The following is a 6,000-nucleotide window of genomic DNA, read 5'->3' on the forward strand; positions in this document are numbered from 1 at the left end:
CCTGATTGTCCTGTTTACATTAAAAATATATTTAATGAGCCAGGCATGGTGGCCCATGTCTGTAATCCCAGCACTGGGGAGGCTGAGGTAGCAGGATCACTGTGAGTTCAATGCCAACCTGATCTGCACAGTGAGACCCTGTCTCAAAAAAATAACAATAAAAATATAGTTAATGAGGTTAACAGCATATTAGACATTCTAGAAGAAAGGACTAGCAAACATAAAGCTATCCCAATAGAAAAACAAACACTGAGAAGCATTAGGGGAAAAACGGAACTAAGAAGCCAAGGACTGAAAAGGTACTTTAAGCCAACATCAAGCTAATCAGAGTTCTGAAAAAGAAGGGGGAGAAAAATATCTAAGAAAATAATGACCAATGTTTCTGAATTTGATGTAAACTTATAAACCCTATATTCATAATCCTACATCTACAACTATAATCCAGTGAGCTCCTTCCTAGGCAGAAGTATGGAAAAAACTGTCAGCACACACCATTATCAAATTATTTAAAATTAGTGATAAAGGTTTAAAGCAGAGAAAGAAAACCACCAGTAGATCAGATCTATAGGAAACATTAAGGGAAGTTCTTTGTACAAAAAGGGAAACAATATTGGGTGGGCCAGGTGTGGGGGCAAGTGCTTGTAATCGCAGCACTCAGGAGGCTGAGGCAGGAGGAGCACTGTGTGTTTGAGGCCTGACTAGGCTGTGTAACGCACTCAAGACCAGCCTGGACCACATAATGACACTGCCTCCAAAATCCAAAACAAACAAACAAATAAGGCATGAGTAAATACAAGATTTTAAACACAATTTTTAAAATACCTTTAAAAGAGAAGTCAGTTTTTAAGGCAAAATGATATATTACTGGCCTTAAACACATAGAAGTAAACCATACAGGAACAATAGCACAAAAGCTGGCAGAGAAGAAATAGAAATGTATTGTCATAAGGATCTTATATTTTAGATTACGTTGTAAAAATTAACTTGAAAGTAGGATGCAGTGAAATACTAAGACAATGATTGAAGCAAAACAAAGCAGAGATACAAATAATAAATTAAAAGGAAGATAAGTGGGATAGTAGAAGTGATTAACAACAAGGAGATACACAAAAAAGGAAGACTTGGGTCAAGAGAGGATGGAACAGAACTGCTGGGATGTAGATCAGTGGTGGAGCATTTGTCTAGCACGCAGGAGTTCGAGTTTAGCCCCTAGCAATGCACACACACACACATACACGCGTACAACACACACACATGAAAGAAAGGAATGAATAAATAGAAAACAGACAAGCTGGTGGATTTAAATTCAACTGTATGAATAACTACATGCAATGCAATTAGTCCTGAAACCCTAATCAGAAGGCAGAAATTGTCAGAATAGACTGCTGGATTAAAAATAAAAGCAAGACGCAATTATTTTCTGTCTCTAAGATACCCAAGTTAAATATAAAATCAAGGACAGATTAAAAGTAAAAGGATGGAAATATATGCCATGCTAACATAGTCCCCATTCCATATCCAGGTTTCTGAATCTGTGAAAGGAGTCTACCAGAGATCAGAAATCTTTTGGGAAAAAAGAAATTGTGTCTGTCCTGAACATGTGCAGACTTTTTTCCTATAATTTTTCACCAAATGATAAATATATAACAACAATTTATATAGTGTGTACATTATATAAGTGGTCTACAGATGATTTAAGCATATGGGAGGATACATTAGGCTATATGAAAACAATATGCCAATTTATATAAATATCTACTACCAGCTTCTGGGATCCACAGGGAACCCTGGACCACAGTGAGTCCTCAGTCCTTAAGGACACCAAGAGGTGATAGTGCCAATCAAAAGGAAATTGCAATGACTATACTAATATCAGAATCAGACAAGTACACTTGAGAGCAAGACTCATCCCCAGGAAGGAGAGTCATTTCCTCAAGAGAAAACAGAATTACAAAAACGTATATATACCTTAAATTAGCTTCAAATGCATAAAGGACAAATTGATCACAATACATAGAAAAATCCACAATTCTAGTTGGAGATTTCAACATTCTTATTTCTTTTCTTTCTTTTTTTTTTTTGTCTTTTTCATTTTTTTCGGTACTGGGGATCGAACTCACGACCGCCTGCTTGCAAGGCAGGTATTTATGCCACTGAGCTAAATCCCCAGCCCCTCAACATTCTTATTTCAGTAGTTGATATAACAAGTGGACAGCTGGGCATGGTGGTGCACGCCTATAATCCCAGCACTAGGGAGACCAAGGCAGGAGGATTGTTGTGAGTTCAAGACCAACCTGAGCTACAAAGTGAGCTCGAGGCCAGCCTGAACTGCATGGTGAGATCCTGTCTCAAAAACAAAACAGAACAAAACAAAACAAACAAAAAACTAATTAGACAGAAAGTGGCAAGGATTTGGTAGATTTGAACAAAAAACTCTGTGGATTGGACCTAACTGAAGTTTTAAGAATATACTGCTATAAAAATAGTGATGGTGGGGCTGGGGATTTAGCTCAGCGGCATAAGCGCCTGCCTTGCAAGCAGGCAGTCCTGAGTTCGATCCCTGGTACCAATAAAAAGGAAAAAGACAAAAAAAAAAAAAAAAAATAGTGATGGTGTCTTCTTTCTAATGTCTGTGGAATATTTACTGAGATAAATAATCTAAGTCACACAAACATACATGTTTAAAAGGCCATGAGCAAAAAAAAAAAAAAATCACAGAGGAAATTTGAAAATATTTTGATTAAAACAACATAAAATAGAATGTATTTAGAGGGAAATTTGTAATATTGAACAGGAATAGTGAGGTATATGGATTCACATTCAATGACCTCAACTTTCTCTTAGGTAATTGCAGAGGAAAAATTATACCTAAAGCAGAAACAATGATAAAATGAAGATAAAAGCAGAAAACAATTGAATAAAAAGAAAAATCAAATACAGAAAAATCAGTGGAGCCCAAGTTCATTCATAGAGGTGATGAATAAAACTGACATATCTCTAGCCTCAATAATCAAGGAAAAACAAGACAGAAATAACTGGCACCAAGCACAAACATTAATATGCTAATAAAAGGAATTAAGGAAACAGTATAAATTTAGTGGCAATAGATTCAATAATTTGGTTCTAGACGATGCAATAAGGCAAGAAAAAGAAATAAAAGGCATATAGATTAGAATTAAGGAAGTAAAACTATATTTGCAAATGATTGTCTCTTCTATCTAGAAAATCCTAGGGAATCTATAAAAATAACTACTAGAAATGCTGAGTGAATTTAGCAAGATTATACTGCATGCAACAAATGAAGTCTATTCCTAGATACTGGTAACAAAATAGAAATTTTTTGAAATGTGGTCTCACTGGTTGCCGAAGCTGATCTGAAACTCAGAAGTTCAAATGACTCTCTACTTCAGCCTCCCAAGAAACAGGGATGGCTGCTATTCTGCCTAGCTCAGAATTGAAAATTGTAAAATATCTTTATAATAACACCAAAATAGGAAATAGGAGAAAACTTCAAAAAATACATGTAAGACTTTTACACTGAAAACTAAAGCACTGCTGAAAGAACTTAGAGAAGATCTAAACAGAGAGATGTTTCACACTGGTAAACTGGGAGTGAATATTGTTAAGATGCCAGTTCTCTCAAAATTGACCTAAGAATCACACGATCCTAATCAAAACCCCAGTAAACTTTTTGTATAAATTTATATGGAACTAGGAAAGACTGACAAAGACAAAAATAATTGAGAAGAACAAAATTGGAAGATTTGGGGCTGGGGATTTAGCTCAGCAGCATAAGAGCCTGCCTTGCAAGCAGGCAGTCGTGAGTTCGATCCCCGGTACCGATAAAAATGAAAACGGAAAAAAAAAAAAAATTGGAAGATTTACATTTTCTATTTTCTAATCAATGCAGGATGCTGTCCACATTAAAACAGAGTAGAAATCAAGGGAAAAGAATGGAGCCCCTTAAGGGGAAAAATTTAAAAAATTAGCAGGATATATAATAGTAACTTTTTTTGATTTCCTATTAACTTGTTTTGGAAGTCCTGTAATACTCCCACGATCTTGTTTTGACTGATTAGACTCTGTTCTATTCTGTTTTATTGGTCTTGTTCTCTACTGTTTCGTTCAACTTTATAATATCTAATGAGATAGACAATTCTTTTTAAGGAAACAAGAGACATCGTTGATAACCATTGTTGATAACCTTGTACTCTGTTTTACATCATGTGCTATGTCTATCTTTGGTTTTGACTGACAGCTTTGTTTTGCCATATTTGACTTTATTCTCTCCCCCCCAAAAAGTAATAAGAACTAAGGAGTAATAAAACCCAAAATGTATAAATTTTGTTGTGAAAAAGAGAGGGAAAAAAAAAGAGCTCTAAAGGATACAACAGCAAGTGTGTTTAGGGGTGTTAAATACCCGACCATACTAATGTTTTTGGTTGGATCATTGAACACAACTGTTTGCAGTCTCACTGTTTGAATGTCCACTTTGTATTCTTTGATACTGTGATTTGAGCAACTATTTCTAAGATGATAATATGTAATCTATTACCTGGTGATTTCTTACTGGTTTTTTTTTTTTTTTTTTTTTTTTTTTTTGTAGTTCTGTATTACTTGTACCCTTACACCACTTTGTTTTGTTTTGTGTTTTTCTCTTTTCCCTTTTAAATAAAATTAAAAAAAAAAGAATGGAGCCCCCAAATATACTCACACACACTAGACCAAAGGATTAAAAAAGGGGGGGGGGGCGATTATATGGAGAAAAACAATGTTTCAACAAAAGGTGCGGGAACAAATAGATAATCTTGTTGTCCCCTCTGCAGTCACTTCTCATCATGTATAGAATAAATTTAAAGTGCATCACAAAGTTAAATATATAAAAAGCTACTCTGTAAACTGGCAGGAAAATATAGGGTGAAAATCTTAGTGGCTTTCAACCAAAACTGAAAAAGCACAAATTATGGAAGAATAAAACACAAAGAATAACACTTTTATCAGTTACTTTTTGTTACCTCAAATTTAGTGGCTTAAAATAACACAAATTAATAATTCTGTAGATCAGAAATCTGACACGCATCTCCTGGGTTAAAGGTCAAGATGCTGAGCTGCGGGCACTGAATCGAGGCCGCAGCTTCCTGACTCTGTTGGCTTCAAGCAGGAGCCTAAAGAGTGTTTCTGTGGTCTGTTGGCCATTTCAGAACATGGGCAGTGAAATGGTCAATTCATTAGAAAGAAACAGCTTGAAGCACCGCAATTCCCATGAGTGGCTGTGAGTGTGGCAGGCTCTGGTGGCCCAGGACAAGAGTCACCAGAGTTTACTGGCACCTGTGCCATGCTGAGACCTGGAGCACTGGGAAACCAAGCAACCCCTCCCCCCTCCTGTTTTGTTTTGTTGAACTTCAATATACATAAAAGTATGGACAGCTATTTTGAAGAGAATGAGAGACTCTACAACAGCCATTAGTGACTTCCCTATTGTCTGGTTTTGAAGACCTAAAACACCTTCCTTATGCAGTTTGGATCAGCTTTATACTATGTTGTTTTGCATGAATTCTCTGTATGCGAAGACATGGACAGCTATTTGGAAGAAAACAAGAGACAATATGATTGTGAAGATCTCAGGTCATCTAGCTTTGAAATTTATATCTCTTACATTGCTTTCTTACGTCCTATTTTGTTCTGTTTTGTTGTGTTTAATTTTACCCCCTTTAAAATAAAAATTAACAAAAATAAATAAATAAAATAAAATAAATCTAACTTTAAAAAAATGCTGAGCTAGGGATGTAGCTCAGAGGCAGAAGGGCCTGCCTGGCGAGATGAAGTCCTGAGTTCTATTCCTAATACAAAATAAAAATTCAGGACACCCATGGGATGATTCCCTCCTGGAGGCAGGAGGGAGAATTCTTTGTCTGCCCTGGCTCCTTCCCATCAGCTTCCCCACACTTTCTGTTTCCACAGCCAACAAAGGCAGGTTGAATCCTCCCCTTCCATCCAGCC

General features: G+C 36.2%; 1 non-coding gene across 1 annotated transcript; it reads left to right on the top strand.

The window, feature by feature from the left end:
• The first annotated feature begins 5,111 nt into the window (after positions 1-5,111).
• On the top strand, positions 5,112-5,244 carry LOC111758305 (small nucleolar RNA SNORA2/SNORA34 family). The gene has a single exon (XR_002792501.1). It is a non-coding gene; the product is annotated as a small nucleolar RNA SNORA2/SNORA34 family (small nucleolar RNA).
• Positions 5,245-6,000: the final 756 nt, after the last annotated feature.

This window comes from Cavia porcellus, unplaced genomic scaffold (assembly GCF_034190915.1).
Source record: "Cavia porcellus strain 051 isolate PalLab524CR breed Dunkin Hartley unplaced genomic scaffold, mCavPor4.1 scaffold_29, whole genome shotgun sequence".
In the NCBI taxonomy this organism is placed as follows: Eukaryota; Metazoa; Chordata; class Mammalia; order Rodentia; family Caviidae; genus Cavia; species Cavia porcellus.